Genomic DNA, 12,794 nt, shown 5'->3' on the forward strand with positions numbered 1-12,794 from the left:
GTCCCTGTCTAAGCGAAGCCCAGCCAGGACACATGGTTAAATGGGTGTCTGTGCCAGCTGTGTCTGCCTATTGAGATGCTGCTGCCTGTGCTCCTGGCATTTCCTTTCAGCTCTGTCTCTCGTTTCGTTGCTGGAAAATGAGCTCTGACTTTGGGAAACGATATTTCTTCCTTCTGTCTGACATCTTGTCAATTTCTCATTTGCTGCTCTGTCCCTCTTGAAAGGCCACATTGAGGCAGGGTTAGAGAGGGGGCCTGTATTAACTACAGGTTGAAATGGATGCATTTAAGTGTGTGTTTAATTACACATACCTGTTTTAAAGGTTCTTTTGCTGTCCGGTCACATGAAAGCAAATTTTTAACTGACTAGAAATAAGAAAATAATTATATCTTCTCTAGAGAATGAAGCATGTCCCATCTGTTAGATAAGTTGCAGTGATATTCAGTCTTTAAGCTGATTTTAACATTTTACCTAATTATAGAGTCAATTATAACAATCTCTTCTTTTTCCCAATATTTTTATGCAGCAGTTTACAGTCGACATAAGTGTAACATCCTCAGAAATATGTAAATATCCTTCGGCACATTTAAGGTATGTTGTGCTGAACTGCATTCTCATTCTTGATCAGGCATAGCAGCACCTTCAAACCTTATTTTTCTTCATTCTTTTGTCAAAGCTAGAGGTACCTGGATATTTCTAGCTCTCTGTTATTAGGTGAAGTTACTTCTGAAGCTTGCATTTCTTAAGATTAGATCAAGCAGTGAAATGCAGCTTTTTGAACTGGTTCACTCCCTGCAAACCATGTCCCAGAATGCTTTATGGGGCTATAAAACTTGGTTACAAAGCAAGTGATGAGAAAACAAAGGAAGAGCAGGTACAGGGAAGTGACAGAAACTGTTTTCACAGGGGATTTGAAATGAGATAGAGAGTTGATGGAAAAAGCTGTTGCACCAAGGGTATCTAGATGGTGTGAAGGGACAGAGTGGAAACAGGAGTGAGACAAATGGGGAGATCAGAGAGGGGAATATAGAAATACTTATGTTGACTGGATCTTGCAATGGAGTAAGTGGTATCAATGGAGTGTGGGGGATAATGCAGTTGTGCTGTTTACATGGTTTTGGAGGCAGGCTGCAGCATACTCTACTTGCTGGCCTGTAGAGCTGGAATTTAAGGAGAGAATAGAGGAGTGGCAATGCAGGTCCGGATGAAGATTGGAGTGGAATTAAGGGAGTGACATACCTGGATAGCAATGCAATGCATAGGTGAATGAAAACCGTTCTAGTCAAGATTTCTGTGGCTGTGTTCTCTTGGAAATGCAGAGGTAGCCGTGATTTTCTTATCCTATAGTGGCTAAGTCCATTATACTAGCACCCTTTGGAGTCGTTGCCCATGGTCAAGGAAACAGATGTGCTCATGAACTCCCCTAATATACATCTGGGACTTGTTCTCCATTCAACAGGGTTTCTTCCCTCCAAGATTTTAGGGAAAGATGGGGACAAGCCTCCCAATGGTACAAATGCAGCCCAGTTGGTATAAATTTAGAAGCTTAACAAAAATGCAGTTAGTTTATTTTGTTATTAGTTATGATTAAGTTCAAGGTGATTGGAGAGAGGAGGGCAGAAAAGGGACTGGAAAAGAATGCATGTTTGCTTTCCCCTTCCCCCAACTATCTAAGTCGGTCCCAGGGTACTCAATTAGCATCCCCGCATATAGATACAACTTATATCAATGCCAGCCTTTCCCCCATGCTGCCCCTTATGCATGGGAGGAGCTCCCTGTAAACACCCGCAGAGCCACCTCATTGTCCTCCTATAAATCCCTCCTTAAAACTGACCTCTGCTGTGATGCCTACAGAAAGCTCGGCTGCTGGTGTGCTGGGAACACAGCCTACCATGCTGACCAATATTGTCTCATTGTTTCCTTGTGCTCTCCCTCTGCTTGTTGTATTGACCTGTTATATATCTCATCTTACACTCCAAGTATAAGCTTTTTGGGGCTGGGACCATCTTTTTGTTCTGTGTATGTACAGTGCCTGGCACAATGGATCCTCTAGACACTACCGCAATACAAATAGTAAATAATCATGTCAGTGTTTAGGCCTGTTCTAAATTGTGAACTACCATTGGCTGACAATTGTCTTTGCTCTGGGTTGGCCTGAATATCTGGATTGCGATGCATTGTGAATTATATGTGGAAATTAATTATGCTAATTAAAAAATTAAATGGAAGAGTGATGGCGTTTGTGGGAAGACCTTATCCTTACTCAGTGGCTGGCCATAATAAATCAGTGCAGGAGGTGGTGGCGGCAGCAGCATTATTATTTGTTTGTGTCTAGGCTGAACCCAGAGAGTTCAGGCGTCTGTCAAAGTGAGACAATAGAAGGAAGCCATCAGCTTCTCTTGCCGTTGAGAAATCTCATAATCTTCTAGGCTTAATCCCATCTATGTGTCGTCGGGCCATCTATGTGTGGTCGGGCCATCGAGTCCTTCTTCTCCATTCTAGTCTGTCTTGAAGCAGTTCCTCATAAACTCCTCGCTAATCACATCCTTTTGTATGATAGTTTTAGGTCTTCCAACCCTTCTCTTACCCTCCATTTCTAAGTTTAACACCATGTTTCCTATATATTCGTCTGAACATCTTTTCATGTGTCGAAATCATCTAACTCTGGACCCTTCAACTTTTCTATAATTAGTACCACCTTCACACTTGCCCTAATCTACTGTGCCTTTTCTTTTTTTGCAATTTGTCCAAGCTGTGCTTTCAAGTTTGAAAAGAGTTTTAGAGCCTATTTGAACATCACACTGAGTTTAAATCCAGGTTAATCTCCCCATATATTTTCCATCTAATATTCTGATCCATTCTGTCGGGATGCCAACAGAAACAGAGCAAACTTTAAACTACAACTTTTAGTGAACTGCACATTTACTCTCTAAGAGCCCAAATGTACCAGACGATGTAATATCCCTTTTTTTTCAAGGTTCATTGGAAACATTTCTGTTGTTTCCCTGGAGGATATGTGACATATTGGTGTTTAATTAAATATCCATCACCAGTAAGTTTAGTTTTCCAAGGAGGTTCTCCTCCACTGAGCTACGTCACACTGTGTGAGGGAGAATAAAAGAGGAGGGCTATTTAAAATGAGATGCTGTGTCACTGCATAGCAAGAATACAGCACACACTTACTGTAACTGTACCTAGATGTCAGTTCAGTGCATTCACTGGACTGAATATGTGCAAGTCAAATACCTTATTGGCTTTGAGACTGAATTACTCCATTTTTTTCTTTCTAACTGTGGTTTCAAGTGATAACAACTTATAAGTGTGATCCTTGCAAGCTAAGTAGGGCCATATCAGTTTGTATTTTAGATGGGAGACCTGTACAGGAAACACCTAAAGGCTGCAGAAGTGGTGTTGGTAACACACTGTTAATCTCTGAGTCATACTTAAACAGGGCCCCCGCAAGTGTATTAAGGTGTGCTGTACAGCTAGAGGTGTCCTCTTTCAGATGGGACTTAAAGGAGAACTGCTAGTGTCCTTTTTTTTTTTTTTTTAAATTGGGTTTACGCCATCTTTTGCTTCTTCATGATGTATAAAGAAGTCCTGAAAGATGAGAGGGAGAGGAAGGGGTGCGGTATTCGTTTCTGTTCTGAAAAAGTATTTCTTTCTCTCCCTCCCCTCACCCTTCTTGTGGTTTCCTTTAGAAATACCAGGAATATCAAGCCTGAACTTGAACATCTACACTGCAATTTCATAGCCCCACAGCCTGAGCCCAAGTCAGCTGAGATGGGCCAGCTGCGGGTGTTTTACTGCTTAGTAGACATACCCTTAGACACGGTGCAGCCCTGTGGGCAAGAGACTTGATTTTTATTTTAAAGCCTAGAATCTGGAGCACAGAATGGCATCCTTCGTTGCACATCCACATCCACTTATCTTCTCTCACATATCACTCAGGCCTGATCTGTGCTCTGCCTCCACCTCACCAAAGAAATCTCCAAACTGCAAATATGATGACAAAAATGCAGGATCTGAAAGATGTTTAATATTCAAACTTCTCCTCCACCTGTGAGTGAGTCATGCTTTCTAACCTAAAGTGGTTTATGCAGTACACATGGCCAGAAAGCCAAAATTGTTCTCTTCTTTGACTGTGGTTTCAGTGACCTGAACTAAGCGGTTGCAACACTCTGCCCAGTGATTACCTTTAAATCTTCTTATCAGATCTTAATGGACAGAGGCCTGTCCTGGTAAATAATTTACAATGCCCATGAGTGTGGTTTTTACTCTACTAATTTTGTTTCCATAGAAACTTGTACAATCTTTCTGCTCTATGTTGCCTTAGGCAAATCAGTAATGATTTTTTTCACATTAAGCAGAGGGCCCTTAGACTCTGAAGGCAGGAGAATAACAGTCAGAGATGTTTGTAATTGCAAACCGTTTAGGTGCTGCAGTATAATACATAGGTTTCAGAGTAGTAGCCGTGTAAGTCTGTATTAGCAAAAAGAAAAGGAGTACTTGTGGCACCTTAGAGACTAACCAATTTATTTGAGCATAAGCTTTCGTGAGCTACAGCTCACTTCATCGGATGCAGTAGCTCACGAAAGCTTATGCTCAAATAAATTGGTTAGTCTCTAAGGTGCCACAAGTACTCCTTTTCTTTTTGAGTATAATACATAGTGTCTTTCCCCTTGCTGATGGCTTTAAGACTGCATCTTAATGGTCGTCATGTGGTGGTAAATGTGTGTGTCGGTTTTTGTATAAGCTGCCGGGGCCTCTTAAAATTCTTGGTGTATTTACATGAATGTGTTGAATATTTTTGTCCATGCCATGCCAACCAGTGCAGCAGCCCTGCTAGCATGTTTGTTTGAAACAGCAACTTGCTTCATTAGAGGCCCAACTCTGCTAAGTGCTAAACAGCTTTATTCGGGGGAGAGCTGAGTGCCATCAGATCCCAGTGAAATACAGGACTGAGCCCTATGTCTGTTTTCCAAGCCGTGCACACGTGTATTTGGATTTTTTTGTTTGTTTTTGGGTTTGATTTAGATAACTTCAGGTTAAGGAAATGACATATAAAGTCTTCTTCATATGAAAGACTCTAAACCCATGTCTGCACTTAAAAGGTTTGCTGCTATAGCTATCCTCACAAAATGTCCTAGAACAGATGCCAGTATAGCTTATACCAGTTCCCTGAGTGACGTTAACTATACCAGCAAAAGCACTTTTTTTGCTAGTATAGCTCCATGTCCCGCAGGGCTTTTGTCAGAGTAGCTATGTTGGTAAAAGCTGCACCTCTAGCTGATGTAATGATGCCAGCAAAACTTGTTAGTGTAGACCAGGCTTAACATTCTGGATCTGAATTGAAACCCAAGACATCAGGAGGGAAACCTCCTGCATGTTAAAAGGAGCAGTGCAGAATAAAAGGAATGACGTTCCCTTTTTGTTACACAGCTACACGTGCTGTAAGGCCCAGCATGAGAAGCTGCAGTTCTTTGATAAAATAGGCACTCTGATACAGTGGTGATGATCCCCAATCTGAAGGAGCATAGAAATGTTAACAGGAATTCAGTTAACTTCTGTGCTGTCACCCACCTGGCCATGACTTATTTTGAGCTTGGCCCTCTCCAAACTCAAGCCAGGATGGTTCTTTATGTTTCAAACAGTTTGACAAATTTTAACTTGTAATTATACCAACCAGGGGAAAATAGTCTTTTGTGCTTCCTGATCGTTGTTATTATTTGGACACGTTCTCACAAAATCACCCCCTCTTTGTTATTTTGAAGGCAAGGAGGACCTGATCCTGCAAAGCGGTGAGCGTTCACAGCTCCATTGATTTCAGCAAGAGTTGCAGGGTAAGCCAAGTAATTCCTTATTTACCTGCTCAATGAAAAACTACAGGGAAACAGTCCTGTACTGTCTAGATCCAGTAAGTCATTCCCATCTTCAGTTTCTGAGGCTCTTGACTTGAAATGGCAAATTAACATTTGAAAATCAGCCAAGATAATTAGCCCTAGAGGAGTTTGGGTGTTAAGTATTAAAGATTCCCCTTGCCCCCACAGTGGATTATCTTTCATTTTCTCTTACAGTTTAGTGGTTGCTGACCACGTCTAATCTGAAAATTGCTCCAGAGGTGATCCCTATATTTATTCTGACCTTCATTATTGGCTCCCAAGGGTGGCTGATTACCTCTGTCTCTAAAGAATGATTTTCTTTTACTACACGTGGCTTCCTGTTTTGTTTTTGGAACCAGTAAGGGTTTATGCTGGAACATAGCACAAAAGAAGAGGGATAAGTATTTAAAGATGGGCTTGTGTGACATACGGCACAGGGGCTTTGCATTACAACTGCAGCTGGGTTTCCCCAAATAGGAACTTGCTCTAAGTACTTGGTTATACAACTGCCTGCAAGCCACTTGCTTGGTAGTGTGGTGTGTCTGAGTAAAAGCCATAGCATATGTGAGTCTTTATATTGAGCTCAGCCCTGAACACTGATGAATATGAAGCGTTAGCGTGTTTCAGATGTTAAACAGTGGTGTCCGAATCCAGTTTAAACTAAACAAACAATTCTTTGAGAACTGTTGGAATATACAGGGAAAGGTCCAATCAGGAAATGTCTGCAGCATCTTATTTATTGTTTGTATGATTTAGAAATAATGATGGAATAGTAGCTGAATGCCGAGGAATAGGAGGAGATTTTGCACTTAGGTGGAAGGGTTTAAAGTATTATATGAGGCTGAGAACTTTCAATACATCTGAGGCTTTTTCAAGGCTGACAAACTCCCTTATATGGATGGTGAGTGTTATACACGACTGACAGATTGGTAAACTGAGACACAGTTAAGTGACTTGCCTAAGGTCTTGCAGTGAGGCAGAGACAGGAATAGAATCCAGGAGTCTAGACTTGCAATCCAGTGCTCTAGCCACTAGATGACACTGCCCTAGGGATGCTGGAAGGTGTTGCTATGTGGTGTGCTGTGTGGATCTGCAATCTGTCTCGCTACCTGCTCTGCATTGCATGTTACTTTGCTAACTAGATTGCATGGTAAGATATCTGACTTCTGGAGCCTAAGACAAATGGTTCAGTGACTGCTTTCCCTTCAGCAAAGAATGCCTGCTCACCCCTTAGAAAAGCAATATGTTAGATATAAGATACAATGGAGATAATACCCCCGTAGTATTTTCCATAGACCCAGAGGTTTTTCCAGTTGCCTTGGTCCAGAATTTTCTCTTCCTGCTTCCCCACCATTCTCCTGAATGCTGCCTCAGAGGTGGATGTGTTTCAGTGGTGCTGTGTGGGTGGATAGTTTATGAAACACCGTGGGAACCTTTAGGAATAGATTCCCTATGTCCATACAAAATGTTACGGCTGCAGGATAATTGCTTATGACAGAAATGGTGGTTTCCCAATTTTGAAACCTGAATGCCCGTTTGGACTTTTCTGGGCTCAAAGACGGATTTTTATAAGTGAGCCTCCAGATATGAACGGAAGAGTAAGCTGCAGTAAGAAAGCATTCTAGAGCAGCACGTGACATACGAGCAATAAGTGGCTTTGAAGTGATTACAAAAAACACGATCACTGTTTTGACTGTGCATGCCATGGTCACAGGAACATAGGACCTGCCATACTATATCAGACCAGCTGTGCACCTAGTCTTAGTACCTTGTTTCTAACAGTGGTCAGTATAAGCTGCTTCAGAGGACGATGCAAGAAACCCTACAGTAGGCAGCTATGGGATAACCTGCCCCATGGAAAGTTTCTTCTTGACCTCCATGAATTTAAAGAAGCTGGTTTATGCCCCGCAGCAGTATAGTTCATCACCCTTCCAAAACTCTTGTGTTGTGTTTTTGTTTTTTCTTTTAAGTCCCTAATATAACCACTCTGGATATTCTTGTTATCCATATAACATCCTATGTTTTTCTGAATCTCACTAATCTCCTGGTCTCAAAAGATGTCTTGTGGCAGTGAGTCCAGCCGGCTAATTGTGCATCGAGTCCCATCCTCCCCCCAGTATTTATCAACTAACACCCAACTGTGGCAGAATCTCAATGGATTTGCACACAAGGATTTGTTTGTTTGTTTGTTTGTTTATTTAAAGCAACCAGCTGTGACATTGCTTTGCAATGCAGAAGAATCCTAGCTCCCCAAAATGACTCTTGTTGTCTAGCACTGGGAGATGCTTTATGCAGAACAGTGTCTAGTCTCCTTATTATAAATTGTAATGAAATTTGTCTCCTGCTTTGAGGCCTTTGGGCTCACAGAAATGTGTGCCTACCACATAGATGTTCAAGATGATTCCCCTCTGCCCCTCAAAATGGTGGCCCTTCAGAGTAACCAGCTGCAGCCTGCTGGTTCTCTCTGTTGTACTTGGTCTTTAGGAGCAGCGTTGAAATGTTTTAGCTTCACAAACATTTCATTTTCAATGTGTTAAATCTGAGAACTCATCATCTGCTGCTCTGAACTGTCTGCCTACATTATTTTTACTATACACACAATGTGAATGGAGCATGCAGCACACAATTTACAGTACAATAGAACCGTTACCTACAAATAAAGAATAACAGAGAAAGTTACTGAAAATTGTTAGAGTAAATCATTTATAAATGATATTGTCACATAATAATAGCTCTTACCTACTGTTCTTCATCAGTAGATCTATAAGAGTAGTCAGTATCGTTATCACTTAGATTGGGAAACTGAGGCACAGAGACTTGCCCAGGGTCACCCAACAGGTCAATGGCAGAGCTAGGACTAGAACGCAGGTCTCCTGAGTCCCAGTCCAGAGCTCTATGCACTAGATCACACTGCCTTCATACATGAAAACACTATTTAAGTTACTGGTATAGTAATAACCATCGCATATATGTGGTATTTATAACTTACTGATAATATATATATTTAAAATTTACTACTTCACACCTGCATAGCTTTTCATACAAGTGTTTCAAGTGTTACCAATGCTGCACAACACCCCATAAGAAAAGTGGTCTACATTTCACAGTTAGGTAAACTGAGTTATAGGCCTCAATTCCACAAAGTATGTGAGCCGTGTTTAAAACTTTGAGTGGGATTTAAGAACATGCGTAAGTGATTTGCTGGCTTTCCCAAGGTCACACAATGAGTTAGTGGGAGAGTTGGGAATAGAGTCCAGGAGCCCTGACTCCCAATCCCCCTTGCTCCATCCACTGGACAACAATCCATTCCTTATTATAAAAAGCAAAGATACTTTAAACATTCTGCTGGATTGTACCTCTGGTTCTCTGTTTGGGGGATTTTAAGCAGCATTTTATGGGTAAATATCACTTAAAAAAAGCGGACTGGTGGGTGCATGTTTTGTAGATTATTTTTTTTTAAACAAAAATATTTTTTGTTTAATTTTTAAAGTAGCATAACCAACTGTTCCATAGAGCCTGACATCAGAAGTAACCATAGACTGAGAGCAATCACCAGTTCACTAGCTGGTAGTGGAAGGGGGACTTACAAAAAGCCAAGATGCTATATTAAATATACTTTGTAGCCAGACTGGTAATATTGACCCAGCTGTTTTACTTTTTTGAATGGTTATCTCCTTGGATCAGAGTAAAACAGGTTTCAGAGTAACAGCTGTGTTAGTCTGTATTTGCAAAAAGAAAAGGAGTACTTGTGACACCTTAGAGACTAACCAATTTATTTGAGCATAAGCTTTCGTGAGCTACAGCTCACTTCATCCGTCAGCAGTCACAGGCACAAAAGCCTCATGCACAGGGGAGAAATCAACACAAAAGAAATATAATATAGAGCAAGGCTGGTCTAGTGGTTAAAGCCCTGGACTGGGACTTGGGACACTTGTGTTTAATTCTCAGCAATGCCACAGATTCTGAGTGACTTTGGGCAAGTCACTTAATGCCTCTGCCTCAGTCCCCACTCGTAAAAGAGGGATAATTATTCTTCCTTTTGCTGTTTGTGTCTTGTCTATTCAGATTATAAACTCTCAGAGACAGGGACTGTATCTTCCTATGCATATGTACAGCACCCAGGACAATGGGACCCTGGTCGCAGCTGGGAGCTCAAGGTACTACTGTAATACAAATAATAAACCAGTCATGCTAATATAGGATAAAGAGAGGAAGTTAATATTAGGCAGTTAAAAAAGGGCCTGATCTCCCGCTTCTGTGGGAAAACCTGCTGGAGGAGTCTGAAGGGGAGGGAATCTACATAAAGTTTCTCTTGCGGAGATATGCTCTGCTGGTCGGGGGAGCAGGGGTTGTGCACTCCATTGAGGTTGTTCTGTCCAGGCTCCCACAGTCAGTGGTTGCCCCAAAGACCCTCTATCATGGAATCTTTGAGGAATTAATTTTCTTTCCTCCCTGATCCCTGCAGTGTGGATGAAGGGACAATGTTAATTTTCTCCCACCCGCCCTTCTCCTGGCTACATATTGCCCCCGAGCCCTTACACAGACTCCACTAAGGAGTAGAGGGGCCTCCATGAGGTCCCTGCGAAAGCTTAGGAGAATATTGCAGTGGTGGTGGATGAATTCCCCCATCTGTGCAAGAGCAGCGTGGCCCATCTATGGACCAAGGGAAATATGAATAAATTGTCCCTGAATTCTTCCCCTGAATTAATTATTTCTCTGCGCGATCTTAACAGATGGCTTCATCCTGCAGGGTTCTGTAGTGGGAGTTAAGGTCACTCAGTACCTTGCAGGATGGGGCCCAGGACTGGTAATCACCTTGGGTTTGGTTTTGCTTATATCCCCACTGAATAATGACAGGTTTCAGAGTAACAGCCATGTTAGTCTGTATTCGCAAAAAGAAAAGGAGTACTTGTGGCACCTTAGAGACTAACCAATTTATTTGAGCATAAGCTTTCGTGAGCTACTGCATCCGATGAGCAGTAGCTCACGAAAGCTTATGCTCAAATAAATTGGTTAGTCTCTAAGGTGCCACAAGTACTCCTTTTCTTTTTGCGAACCCCACTGAAGTTACCTTGGCATAAGATCAGCCCTGGGTCCCGTCTGAACATCATTTTTAATGTAAATAAACAAAAGGGGCCATATGGGCTGGTGCTTAGCATCAATGTGTCCTGGAGGTATTTGGAAAGCTGTGCAGCCTCTGCCTGCCATCAAATTTCAAAGACCTCCTGCGGGGGGCGGAGGGGAGGGGCATGAGAATCCACAGAACAAAAAGCATACACTCCAGGAAGTGAAATGAACAACTAAAAACCTGTGCCAGGAAAGGAGGGTGACTGGGATGGGAATGGTCAATATTTAGTAGCCTTTGATTGTGGCCAAGAGTGACAGCATGTGATGATGTCCGTGTAAACCAGTCAGGACTGCTGTCCGTTAAGAAGCTTATAGTGGACTGTTAGTGATTCACCTTAGTGTCATTGGTTTTTGTTTTCATAAGGCTTTGTCAAGAACATGACTAAAGGCTACTTTTGAAGAACAGGCTTTTTTCCCCTGCTGTCCCATCTCCCTTTTGTGAGGAAGGATGCACTGGGGAGAATGGAGATTTTTAAGCATTGTAGGATAGGAATGAGTCCTTGAAAACCCTAGTCTCTTTCAATTAAACTGCTTCCACTAACGCTTAACTAGAAGGACAAGGTGTCTTGTTACATTTCTGTGCTTTGCAGTTAATAAGTGTTCCGCTTGTAATTTGGAAATCCTTGCTTCCTGCTTATTTTGACTCCATAAGGCAATGGCTCTAGAGAAACAAGTGTGCGCGTGCCTTGGGAAGGAATAGCCGTGCCAGCTGTCCCTTGCATTTAATGTTCCAGCTGTGCCCTTGAGTTCAGTGGCATATTTAGGAAATTTATACAGAAATAACCCCAGCCTAAGCAGTGTTACCCAAGGATTTACATGGCCAGGGATTGGCTGGTTTTGATCACGTGCTCCTTCCAGGGCTGTCCCAAGCTATTCTGGGGCCCTATGCAGCCCCCCACAGGGGGGTGGTGTGGGGCCACAGGCCTCTGGGGGGGTGAGCCCCAGGCCTCCACAGGGAGGCGGGGCTGGCTTGGGGGTCAGGGAGGAACCACCCCCCAGCACTCATCGGTGGTGCGGCTGGGGCCAGATCGCTGCACTCCCACTGCTGGTGAGTGCAGGCCCAGCCTGGCTGCAGAGCTCAGGGGAGTGGGGGTGGGACTGGGACAGAGCAGGGGCGGGAAGAGGCATGGTGGGGGAATAGGCGGGGCTGGGGTGGGCGGGGAAGGGGCAGGGGCCGGGGCCAAGGCCCTGGGGAAGAGCCAGAGCAGGGTCTGGATCAGCACGCAGCTGCGCAGGGCACCAGGAAATTTGCCCCAAATTTCCTGGTGCCCTACACAGCTGCGTACTTTGCGAATGGGTAAGGACGGCCCTGGCTCCTCCATTTAACTGTTTGCCTGCTGCATTCTTTGCATCGTGCTGCACTTCTGGATTGTTGGTTTGGTTTGCCCTCTGTGCTGACCTGGAACGCACAGTACGTTGAGCTCCACTGTTGTGCGTGCCGTGCTTCAGGCTGCGTTGAGGGTCAAATGCAAAGCCCATTGAGCAGCATGGCAAGGCTCCTATTGATTTTAGTAGGCTCTACATCAGAGCCTGATGTAGCACCTTTCCTGCAAGGACCTGTTAGTGTTTTACCAAAGCATGATTAAACCTTACAGCATTCCTATCAGGTGTGTACATACTGTTTCTCTCATGTTACAGATGGGTAACTGAGGCACAGCGAGGTTAAGTGACTTACCCAGCAGGTTGGTAGTACATCCGAGAATAGAAACAGCAGCCCTGATTCCCAGTCCTCTGTCCTAACCCCTTGAGGGCACTTCTTCCTGCTCTTCTCATGCAGACTGATGC

The 12,794-nt window shown here is 43.2% G+C and overlaps 1 protein-coding gene across 3 annotated transcripts in view; it reads left to right on the top strand.

Moving 5' to 3' along the window:
* The window catches only part of CUEDC1 (CUE domain containing 1), a 123,988-nt gene that overhangs the window by 41,045 nt on the left and 70,149 nt on the right, over nt 1–12,794 (top strand). The window contains exon 1 of one of the 3 annotated variants that reach the window (XM_077836494.1): nt 5,777–5,843. The exons of the other annotated variants lie outside the window; for them this stretch is intronic. The gene's annotated coding sequence lies outside the window, so the exon portion shown is untranslated. Of the gene's footprint in view, nt 1–5,776; nt 5,844–12,794 lie in introns of those variants that run through there. 3 annotated transcript variants of the gene reach the window in all.

This window comes from Eretmochelys imbricata, chromosome 17 (genome assembly GCF_965152235.1).
Source record: "Eretmochelys imbricata isolate rEreImb1 chromosome 17, rEreImb1.hap1, whole genome shotgun sequence".
Lineage (NCBI taxonomy): Eukaryota > Metazoa > Chordata > Testudines > Cheloniidae > Eretmochelys > Eretmochelys imbricata.